Genomic DNA, 12,611 nt, shown 5'->3' on the forward strand with positions numbered 1-12,611 from the left:
GAAGTCCCACACTTCCTGATATCAAAATGTATTATAAAGCTACAGTAATCAAAACAGCATAGTAGTGGCACAGAGAGAGGCATACAAACCAATGTACTAGAATAGAAAGCCCAGAAATAAACCCTGGCAAATAGGGCCAAATGATTTTTGACAAAGGTGTCAAGACCATTCAATGGATAAAGTACAGTCTCTCAATAAATGGCATTGGGAAAACTGCATATTCACGTGCAAAAGAATGAAGGTGGACCCTTACCTTATGCCACATATAAAAATTAACTCAAAACAGAACAAAGATTTAAACATAAGACCTAAAATTGAAAGCACTTAGAATGGAACATAAGAGAGAAGATTCATGATGTTGGATTAAGCAATGATTTCTTGGATGTAACAAGAAAAGGACAGGCAACAAAAGTAAGATGGTAGAAGAGGAGGTCCCCAGCTTTTATCCCCTCACAGAACCACCAACTAGCAAAACTATCTATACACAAAACACCTTTGTGGAAATCCCAGAATAAGGGGATGAGGCAGAACCACCCGCTTGGACCACAGAAACCAAGAAGAGTTTCATTAGAAGGGTAAGAGGAGTGGAGTGCTTTGGTTTGGTACTGCTGTCCCTCCCCAGTCTGGCAGAGCACTAGACAAACGGGCTTCCCCTAAGCTATGTTTTTTCCAATAGGGAAAAAGACAGTCTAAGGTGGATAGCCAGCTTCCATAGCATTCCAGGGTACTTCCCAGGAGGCCTCCTTCTGTCTTGTCTCACAGGACCACTGGGAAAATTAGCAGGGCTAGACTACCTGGGGTTGGCTAGGAACAAAGAAGGATGGGGTTCAAAGCAACTAGCCTGTGGATCTCAGTGATGGCACCAAATCCCTGCCAGAGGAGTTGCCTGACCAGAAGGCACAGCCAGTGGTGCTGCACCCACAGAGCTGAACCAGTGTCACCATCTGGCCAGGGAGGGCAGTCACCAGCTCTACCTGCCATCAGTCCCCAGTTAGCAGTCTGGCTCAGCCCTGGGGCCCAGCCTACAGCCCTCCTCAGGCAGAAAGTCAAGCCCCACCTAGCAGAGCAGCACAGCCTGAAATCAGCCAGAGACCCTGACCAGCTATGGAACACAGTGGACGCCCCTCTGCACCACCCAGGGCACAGAGCTCAGATGACAGCACTGCCTGGTGGCAGAGCACAGCCTGCAGCCACTCCCAAGCAGGGAGACCAACCAGCAACCCCACTGAGTACCTGACCAGAGAGCCCAGAGAGCAGTCCCGTCCAACTGAGGAGGCTCCACTCAGCTGCAGAGCACACCTAGAATACTATTCCGCCATAAGAAAAGAAAGCCGTCCCTCCATTTGTGACAACATAAATGTATCCTGAGGGCACTCTCCTGGGTGGAATCAGACAGAGACAAATATTGTATGATCTCACTTATATGTGAAATCTAAAAAAGTACAACTCATAAAAACAGAGAGCAGAATGGTGGTTGCCAAGGCTGAGGCACAGATGTTGGTCAGAGGGTACAAACTTTCAGTTGGAAGATGAGAAAGTTCTGAGGATCTAAGCTACAGCATGGTGACTTTATTACAATACTTTTTATTGTAATATATTTATTGTATTTATACAATATTAATTGATTTTAATACAATTAATATTAACAGTTAATAATACTGTATTGTACATTTGAAGTTTGTTAAAAGAGTAGATCGTAGTGATTCTCACCAGACACACACAACACACACAAGAATGGTAACTATGTGAGGTGATGAATGTGCTAACTTAATTTTCCTAATAATAATCTCACAATACGTACGTATATCAAAGCATCACGCTGTATATCTTATATATATTATCATATATATGATTATACCTCTGTAAAGCTTAGAAAAACTCCCACAGTAGTGGGAAAGAGAGGAAGTAAACTGAGGACAGCAGCTAAAAAGAATCCCTAATGTGGCCGGGCGGGGTGGCTCACGCCTGTAATCCCAGCACTTTGGGAGGCCGAGGTAGGTGGATCATGAGCTCAGGAGATCAAGCCCATCCTGGCTAACACGGTGAAACCCCGACTCTACTAAAAATACAAAAAATTAACCAGGCATGGTGGCGGGAGCCTGTAGTCCTAGCTACTTGGGAGTCTGAGGAGGAGAATGGCGTGAACCCGAGAGGCGGAGCTTGCAGTGAGCCGAAACGCACCACCGCACTCCAGCCTGGGCAACAGAGGGAGATTCCGTCTGAAAAAAGAAAAAAAAAAAAAAAAAAAGAACTCCTAGTGTTTCATTATAAAATTTTTAAAAGAATACAAAATAAAAGAAGTAACTAGATTACATATTAAGTGTAAGAAAAAAAGCAGATACACTGCACCACATCAAAATTTAAAAATTCTGTACCATCAAAGGACAAAACTAACAGGGTAAAAATGCAACTTATGGAATAAGAAAAAGACATTGGCAAATGATATATTTTATAAGGGGTTAATATTCAGAATATATAAAGAACTCTTATAATTCAACAACTGAAAAACAAATAACCTGATTAAAAAACAGGCTAAGGACTTGAAAGGATACTTCTCCAAAGAAGGTTTACAAAAGAGCTAAAAGCATATGAGAAGATGCTCGGTTGCACCAATGATCAGGAAATGAAATTAAAACCGCAGTGAGAGAGTAGGTTCATCTTCACACATTAGGATGGCCATTATTAAAAAAAAAAAATAACAAAATAACAAACATTGACATGGATATGCGGAAACTGGAGACTTTGTGCACTGTCAGTGGGAAAGCAAAATGTAAAATGGCACAGCCACTGTAGAAAACAGGATGGAGGTTCCTTAAAAAGTTAAAAATAGAATTATCATATGAGCTAACAATACCGCTTCTCAGTATCTATCTAAAAGAATTGAAGACAGGGTCTTGAAGAGATACTTGTACACCCATGTTCATACCGGCATCATTCACAATAGCCAAAAGGTGGGAACAACCTTAGTGTCTGTGGACAGATAAACAGGCAAACACACTGTGCCCTGGGCATCCAATGAAATATTCTTCAGTCGTAAATGGGAAGAAAGCTCTGACACACGCTACCACATGTGTGAAGCTTAGAGACATTACGCCAAGTGAAATAAGTCTGTCACACAAAGTCAAAATACTCTCTGACTTCACTTACATGAGGTACCTAGAGTAGTCAAACTCATAGAGACAAAGTAGAATGATGGCTGCGTGGGGCTGCGGGCGAAGGGGAATCAGAGTCATGGCTTAGCAAGTGCAGATTTTCAGTTTTGCAAGGTGAAAAAGTTCTAAAGATGGGTTGTGCAACAATGGGAACACACTTAACACTATTGAATTACACATAAAATGGTTAGGATGGTAAATTTTATATTATGAACATTTTACCACAATTAAATTTTTTTTAAGAGTTGAAAGAAACAAGCTGTTCTGTAGTAAAAGCAATTAATGGAGCTGGACTCCTGCCCTATGATTCTGGAGATACCTCTATATTCCAAATTATACATTCTCCACTAGCTTGAGGGGGCATCATACAATTACAGGGGTCTTAACTAACCCATAGGGGAGAGTGAGGAACACGCGGGGGACGTGCACGTGGGGAGAAAGGGGGACATGGGGCACTCAAGGCAGATTGCTTACTTCAACATTCAGCCAAGAACAGGACTGACTGACTGCTACGTGCTGAACTTGGAAAACACAGACTACGTGAGATGAAAAAAAATTGCCAACGAAAAGCCGGCTAATCCTAACGATACTATAATCTGTTTATAAGACAGAGGCTGTTCAACTGCTCCAGTCCTATGCAGTGAGGATGAAGGGCTTCAGACACACGTGAGTGGCACTCATTACGGATGTCCCATACATCACAAAGATAATTTGGCCTGCAGCCTTCCTCCAATTGGAAAAGAACGGGGGTTTAATTAATGCTTATTTCATTTCATGGAGTTTGGGAAAGGACACATTATTTAAGCTGCAGATGGTAACTAATCTTAGATAATATCGTGAACTGCAATGTTTAACCCTGAAGGACTGACTTGATAGTAAAAGAGCAGTTCCATAAGAGACAAATCCCAAAATACATTTCTATTCAAGGATCATTCTTAACACCATCCGTAAGTGAATTAAAGTCTAAAAATAGATTTCAGGACCTATTAATTTGGGGTAGAAGTGTTTCCTCATGCTAAGTTGTGTAAAGACAAATTCAACATTCTTCTTGATCTAGGTATGTCCGTGTGGATTTCATTCTGAAGTCACAGAATTCATGTATCCATCCTTCCATTTCTTACAGAACACCAATTATGTATTAGGTCTCTGCTAACAGGCCTGGCAGTGGGCACCTAATGATACAAAGAAATGTAAGAACAACTGATTAATTTTCAGCTTGTTACTATAGGTAAGCGAACTATGGCTCCTTGATTCCAATTATCTGCCATGAAGATGATGAGATGTGTTCCACGAGCCTTCATCTCACGGGAAGCCTGGGCAAGGAAAGGAGCTGTGGGTCCAGGGCACAGCCAGGGCTTACGGTAGATCTGGATCTATAGTTCCCAGCATGAATCCTCAGAGAAGCTGCATCTGAATCACCTTGGGAGCCTTTTGAGAATAAAAAGTGCTCAGAGCTCAGTCTTTGGAGATCCTGATCAGTAGCTCTGGGCAGACTCCAGAACAAGCTTCCTAGGTGATTCTTACGTGCGATTCTGATTCCTATCTGGAAGCAATTTGTTCTCATAACAGTCATAATAGGTGTTATGAATGTTACAGCCTCGTGTAGGGAAGGGCCGTGAAGTAACAGGCCTTAAGTACAACACAGAGAAGCAACTTCTAGTTCCCCTATTTGTCCTTTCATTTATCTCTTTATTTTGTACATCCATGTTTGAGCACTTACTTCATTAGTAGTTACTGTAGTAGGGGCTACAAAAACAAAGCCAAGCGAGACAGGCATAGCTTTTGGAACTTGTGGGCTAGAGGTAAATGCAGGCTTTAAACACGGGATTCAAGGGGGGAGGAATGCCTGCCACACGTCTGCAGTCACTCACTGCTCAGCACTCAGACCTCCAGAGCAGGGAAACTGAGAACTTCCAGCCCTGGAGAGAGGACTGTATGAATCCGCTTAAAGCAAACACAGCATTTTTATTATTTGTAGTTTCTACAAATCAGTCATGCAAACTAACTCATAAGATAGTCTCTAATGAATGACACTACAGATAATTTATAATCACTACCTACCTGCACATATTTAGGAGGCTTCCCAGTTATAGTATCTATGTCCATGTCATCCAGGAAAAGTTCTTAGGACAAGGCATATTCTTGGATACTAAATTTGGTTCAAGTGACCTATTTAAGGACACAAGGTAATAAATTAAAACATTCTTTAAAGACTTAAGACATTGCACAGGGAGCCATCCGCAGTTACCTAACATGTTCTTTCTCAGAAACTCGTCAAACGTTTTTAAGCTCATCACTGACCTAATGTCCATTTTGTTTAATTGGTGACAAGCAATACTGATTCCCAGGGATGAAGTCATTTGTCAACAGGTAGACAAATGACAACAACGGAAATGAAACACAAGCCTGTAACTCCCATGATTACTTGCTGTGAACTAGGTTTTGCCTCCCTAGACTCCAGGATAACTTCCACTCAAGATAAACTCATTCTCCACAGCAAGCCTTGCTGTCAGAAAGGCAGAATAACACAGAAAGATACTCTAGTCACCACACCTACATCTCAAGGACATTTAAAGCCTTGAACTGCCTCACAACCATGGTCATATGAGGCTTATTGAAGCTGCTAAGGCATCTTGAATTAAAGTTTTCGTACCCTCTCTGTCACCAAATTAGATTTCATTGAATGTGTGGCTAGACATTTCAGTGCCTCAGTTAAACGAACGAAGGAGACACACTGTGAGGATTAATTAGTGTTTGCTGCTCAGTCTCTTCCAATGTTTCCCGAGGAGAAAGCAATGTTTTGCCAGTAAGAGAACAAAAATGTAATTATTAGCACTGAACAAAAAGGAAGTGTGTGAAAGAAATAAATAGCTCAGACTGAACTGAACTATTAAAGAGATGACTGATGGAAAGGCTATAAATATGAATCAGATAAAGCAGAAATTAATGGTGTCGAGGTTTTAAAAAATCTTCCTCTATCTTTTCTCGGACTTTTAGAAAGTTCTACTTTATTCTACCTAAAAAAGTTCCAAATAACGTGGCAGCTGTTTTCTGACAGAGTACAAAGATATATTCTTATTATTTACATATACCTATAAATACCCCTGCATTCATTCATCAGAACAATTTGAAAATCAGCCGTTTTCCCATACTCTACTGACAAAACAAAAAATGGTTGGAGTTCACCAATTCCCTACACCTTACTACCTACTTCAAACACAGAGAAAGTCCGTTGGAGCTCTGTGTAGTCACTGCTAACAAATATTCCTTCATTCACCCTTCTATCTTAAAAATAAAATTACCGCTGGGCGTGGTGGCTCATGCCTGTAATCCCAGCACTCTGGGAGGCTGAGGGGGGTGGATCACGAGGTCAGGAGATCGAGACCATCCTGGCCAACATGGTGAAACCCCGTCTCTACTAAAAATACAAAAATTAGCTGGGCATGGTGGCACGCGCCTGTAGTCCCAGCTACTCGGGAGGCTGAGGTAGGATAATTGCTTGAACCCAGGAAGTAGAGGTTGCAGTGAGCCGAGATCATGCCACTGCACTCCAGCCTGGTGACAGAGCTGCACTGTCACTCCAGCCTGGTGACAGAGCGAGACTCCATCTCAAAAAAATAAAATAAATAAAATAAAATAAAATAAAATAAAATAAAATAATAAACTAAGCAGGAGGTTCTTCTCCACGGAGATTTTTTTTTTCTCCTTCTTCCTAGATCTGTATGCTTCTTTCATTCAGTTCTTCTGAACATGCTGTATTGGAAAACGCTGTTTGTATTCCTGGGGCTCTATCACCATCACATAGGTGAGATGACAAACTGACCAAAGAGATAGAAAAATTATCTACTTAAAACACCTAGTCCAGATGCCTGCTCAGGTGTATCTCAACCACAAAACAGATTAAGATATAACATGTTGCTACAAAGCAACACTATAAAACATGAAAGAATAGCAGAAGAAACGTCATCTGGCAACTCGTCAGAAGCTATCCTGACCTCCTCGTATTTCACTAGCGATGGCAGAGTGATGGGATCAGTGGCTCCACACTGTGACAGTACCCTCCCACGCTGACTGGGCGCATGGTCTTGGGGCTCACCTCCTGATAGTTCAGCAGCAAACCTGACACAAGCAGCAGCTTGTAAAAGCACTTGTATGTTTTTTCTTTCTTTCTTTCTTTCTTTCTGACCCACTGCCAGGAAAACATGCCCATGTGAACCTTATGGAAGGATGTAAAGAGGTGGGAAAAAATGAGGGACCTATCAGAGGCCATCCTTGAGCACCTCTCTGCCCGTCGTCCTGCCACTGTGGTCATGGATGCATGAGTGAGTCCAGATCAGCAGAATCACCTAGCCAACCCAGAGCTTGGGAGAAATCACGAAACGTTATTCTTTGAAGTCACTAAATTTGAGAGGGGTTTTGTTACACAGCAACAGCTGACTGATACACCACTCAATGGAAAGCTAGAAAATGTGAACTGAGAACCAAAACGTTCAAAATGAAAGCTGTCCTGAGGTTCATCTGGGACCTTAGGCCTGATGCTGTATTCCAAAAAGACTGATGGCAAAGACACAAAACGGTCTCTAGTCTGGCAGCCAAAGCAGAATCTTCCAGGCCAGAGTGTGGAAGGCACAGCTGCCAAAGAGCGGCTTATATGTCCTCTCCCTCCACACCACTCTCTTGCTATGTCTGAGGCTCTTCCAATTGGCTGCCTGTTAATCCATTTACTCTTGGTAGTTTCCTGGAAGGAGTATGAACCTTAATATTGTGTGTAAGGAAAACTGATCTAAGATCTGGAACCAAAGCCACAACTCTCGCACACCACTGGCTTCCTTCCCAGAGAAAAAAGCCATTTGTCACCTCATCCCCTCAGTCCTGCTGCCAGGACACTCAATCTTCTGCTGGGCTCTTCCCATTGGCACCCATCCTCACTCTCTCCCTTCCTAGAGTCTTCTCATTCACATCTCTATTCCTTCCGTGTCCTACTGACTGTCATTTCACACAATCTGCTTTTCGAAAAAGTAGACACAGATGATCCCAGAAGATTCAGAGTCTTGGCAAAGTTCTATTCACTGGCCTCACTCCAGAGCTCCTACTCTCACCAGGGCTGAAGAAAGCAGCCTGATGCCTCGGCTGTCAGATTCCTTTAACAACAGGCATGAAAACCACAACAGAGCACCTCCCATCATTTGCAGAAATTTAATAAGTGGGCACTGCATGTGAGGCCAAGATGCCCTTCCCTATTTCCCAGACTGTTTGTTTCAGCTACAGACGTGAGTGTTCTCCACGTCATCTCTGTTTCAAAGGGATCTTCACGAGCAATGGTCCGTAAGCTGTGGGCCGTTTTCGCCATGAGGACAAATATTTCCTGCTAGGGGCCAGCAAATCCATGCAGACCCAAGTGCTATCTGTAGAACGAATAATGAAATAATGGGTCTCTCACACACACATATATATGTACTACTGTTTTCCAAATGTTGTGTTCAACAAAACGAAAATTACTTGAGATATGTTACTAAATCCATAGCCATTGTATGTGAGACAGCAGGTATGTTAGCATCATTATGCATTTTCTCAGTTCTTCACTTGATCTTAGCCAAAAAGGCCAAGAACCGATGATTTTCTCAGTTCTTGAATAACAAGAGCTCAAAAATTATGAGACTAAAAATTCAGGTCACTAAAAAAGATCTTCATATTCACACAGGCTCAGTGGAAACCACTGATCAAGAAGTCAGACTCATTCCGAAGGTGACCTAGGGCCACAGATGTTCCCTGGGGTGATCTAACAAAACTAAACATACATACAACATGCCTCAGGGTCTAGGGAAAGCTGCTGCAGACAAGAAGCAAAGGCAATGTAGCCAACCAATTAAGTTTCCCATACCTAGCACTGTTGGCACTGAGGGTCAGATAACTCTTTGCTGTGGGGGGTTGTGAATTACAGGATGTTTAGCAGCATCCCTGGCCTTCCCTCACAAGATGCCACATGTGGCCCCCACCCAGTTGTGACAACCACAAATGTCTCCAGAAATTGTTTAAGTGTTCCCTAAGGGATAAATCCTCCCCTTCAACCAATAATCTAGGCTACTGTGTTGGGATATAGCACTAGAGCAAGCACTTTCAACAACACAGCCATTAAGCTAAGGAATTATATATTAGCCAGAATGAGAACAGACCTTCACAGTCCCACACCTGAATATCTAAATGCTAACTCTGCTTGTAAATGCAAAACAAAATGATGTTTTCCTAAGATAAAGAACACTTAATTTCATAAGATCTTATATCCAAACTTTATTAATATCCAAAAAAGTTTAATGCCATGGTAACAAAAATATAAACATCCTCGAGGGAAGGACAGTGTTGCCCAGTATGGTTAAACTGAATGATCAAGCCGCATTTCACAGAATCAGCACCTAATTGCAAAGGCTAAGGTCAGGAGACACTGTTGGCATCTTATATTCCCCTCGAGTTGCCTTCATAATTTTTAAATACAAGTTTTTCTAGTGATTTTTTTTTCAGAGAGAGATAGGGTCTTTTAGAAATAGCCACTGAAGCTGGGCGCGATGGCTCATGCCTGTAATCCCAGCATTTTGGGAGGCCAAGGTGAGCGGGTACCTGAGGTCAGGAGTTCGAGACCAGCCTGGTCAACATGGTGAAACCCCGTCTCTACTAAAAATACAAAAATTAGTCAGGCATGGTGGCACACGCCTGTAATCCCAGCTACTCGGGAGGCTGAGGTAGGAGAATTGCTTGAGCTCGGGAGGTGGAGGTTGCAGTGAGCCAAGATCATGCCACTGCACTCCAGCCTGGGCAACAGAGTGAGACTCTGTCTCAAAAAAAGAAACAGCCATTGGAATTTGCTAATTCATGACTACGTGGCCATCTTCTCCTCTCAATGTCACAAGGCCTTTCTCCACTGTTGACCACAAAACAATGCTGGGAAGAGTTGTGGGGATTTATTATGTGTAAAAGACGGTCACTCAGCTAAGAGGTGGTGGGCACATCCCGCCTTCCTTCCTAATGCACTTCTCAATAACTGGGCTATTCGAAATTATGTCTGTGGTGAAATATTCCACTAAGTTGGTCAGATTTAAGAGAAGATACCCAGAAGGAGGTGAACCCTGAGACAGTCCTTGTAGGACAGCTAGAGTTAAAATAGGTAGAAGTAGTACAAAAACAAAGAGAAATGGAGTAACTTTACAGTGGAGATAGCTGACGAGTACTACCTCAGGGTGATCAGATTCAACATCAACAATGACAGGCCATGCTGATGGCATGGGCCCTTCCGATGGTATGAGAGTGGGATCTCACTTCTGCCATCTTCCTCCTCAAACTCATCATCAGTCTAACTATGAGAAAAACATCAGAAACATCCAACTGAAGAACATATTACAAAATACCTGACCAGTGCCCCTTTGAACTGTCAAGATCATCAAGAACAAGCAAAGTTCAAGAAACTGCCAGAGACTGGAAAAACCTAAGGAAATATAGTGACTAAATGTAATGTGGTATCCTGGATGGGAATCCTGGAACAGAAAGGAGGCGTTAAGCAAAAACTAGGGAAATGTGAATAAACGGTGGACCTCGCTTGGTTAATATATTTTATTCCTGGTGACTTATTTTAAAATTTCTCGGCCAGGCGTGGTGGCCCACGTCTGCAATCCCAGCACTTTGAGAGGCTGAGGCGGGCGGGTCACCTAAGGTCAGGAGTTCAAGACCAGCCTGGCCAACATGGTGAAACCCTGTCTCTACTAAAAATACAAAATTTAGCTGGATGTGGTGGCAGGTGCCTGTAATCCCAGCTACTCCGGGGGCTGAGGCTGGCGAATCGCTTGAACCCAGGAGTTGGACGTTGCCGTAAGCCAAGATGGTGCCACTGAACTCCAGCCTGAGCGACAGAGCAAGGCTCTATCTCAAAAAAAAAAAAAAAAAAAATTCTCTCCCAGGCAAAAAGAGAATGGCAGAGCAGAATCAGCTTTATAGAGAGCACAGAAAATAATGCAGAGGGCTTCGGTGATGACAAGCTGAAGGCAAACGTTAATGATAAATCCAACATCTGACTTTCTCTCCAGAATACAGAGCAACAGAATGAAACCACTTCCTATTAAGGAATTCTGATTACACATTAGATGAGCAGACACAAACAAACAGAACTCTGATTAAATCAACACGGCCACAAGGTTGTTTTTTAAGCTAAAAGGAACTTGCTTCTCTATCTGTCATGTAAATAATCAGCGAGTGATACTTTTGCCAACACCTATTTATGATGCAAGGGAAATTTTTGAAAATCAGTCCCTTCAAAAGAGGGAGACATTGTTTCCTCCCTCACAGCAAGCCTGCTTTCTTATCACAAGCATGTCATGCCTATAAAGTCTGCAATGCGCATTCCCAAGACTGTCAGTCAAAGAGACCTACCTTATTCATGGTCAATTTATCAGGGAGACAGGCAATTACAGTTTGATTAGCATGTAATAAATGGTGTTTCTTTCCAATCTATCTAGCAAAGTGGTTGAGCAAAAGTTCTTTGGTGTGATTTACACCCTAATGGACTACACAGTAGAAAGGTGTTTCATGTCAAGGGTTGAGTAAAGAGAAGAGTTGGGGGAGTTGGTGGAACATTTAACAGGAACAAAGCCCAGGAAGTTTGGACACCCTTCTGCAGGAAGGTCTGCTGGTACTGAGGACACTGTCAAAATCTGCTGTGATTTCTCCCAGCTCCTGATGATATGAGAGAACACAGAGGTTGATGTTCCCCACTACCTACTTTTAAAGTTTTTGAAGCATTCAAGGCTAAGTTGTTTTTTTAATAGAACTTAAAACCTTGGAGATGATTCAGTGACAAAGAATAAAAACAGAAACAATTGCCTTGCAATGGATAAAACCAAAGGAAAACAAATACTTTAGAAAGTGCTAACAAAATACAAAACAAAGAATTCATTTACTTCCTACAGGAAAACATGCAGAAGGGTGACAGTTGGGCCTCAAAATTTGCCATAAGACTGCAAAAACCAGTTTCCTGTAAGAAAGAAGAACTTATTGTCGAGTTACTGCTTTTAAATGTCATTGTTTGCCTACACCAACTATCTTAATATCTGAAAGCACTAACTTTGTTCTTCACACTGATCAGAATTAACAGATTTGAGTGAGCATACTTCTACATCTGGTCTTTAAAAACAGTGTGTGTCCATCCACTGGCCACCCTATTTCACTTGGAGTAAAGAGTTTTATGAATCGGGTTTCGGTACTTATCTAAAATGTTCTCACAGGACGGATTCTCATATCCCTAGATCCTTCTCTACAAAGTGGAAATTCCTGCTTTACCTATTTCACTGGGAGGCTGTGAGGAAAGAACATTAGGCAGATGTAAGGTGATATTCCTTCGAGCATGCTTCGCACATCAGCAATTTACTTTCCCCTGAAGAATTTTAATAGTGTCCCTCTTGCCCGGAGATATTGGCTCCT

General features: G+C 42.3%; 1 protein-coding gene across 4 annotated transcripts in view; it reads right to left on the bottom strand.

Moving 5' to 3' along the window:
• SDK1 (sidekick cell adhesion molecule 1) overlaps nt 1-12,611 on the bottom strand; it is a 653,438-nt gene that overhangs the window by 524,757 nt on the left and 116,070 nt on the right. Inside the window, exon 1 of one of the 4 annotated variants that reach the window (XM_031665631.1) lies at nt 5,214-6,505. The exons of the other annotated variants lie outside the window; for them this stretch is intronic. The gene's annotated coding sequence lies outside the window, so the exon portion shown is untranslated. Of the gene's footprint in view, nt 1-5,213; nt 6,506-12,611 lie in introns of those variants that run through there. 4 annotated transcript variants of the gene reach the window in all.

This window comes from Papio anubis, chromosome 4 (assembly GCF_008728515.1).
Source record: "Papio anubis isolate 15944 chromosome 4, Panubis1.0, whole genome shotgun sequence".
Taxonomy (NCBI): domain Eukaryota; kingdom Metazoa; phylum Chordata; class Mammalia; order Primates; family Cercopithecidae; genus Papio; species Papio anubis.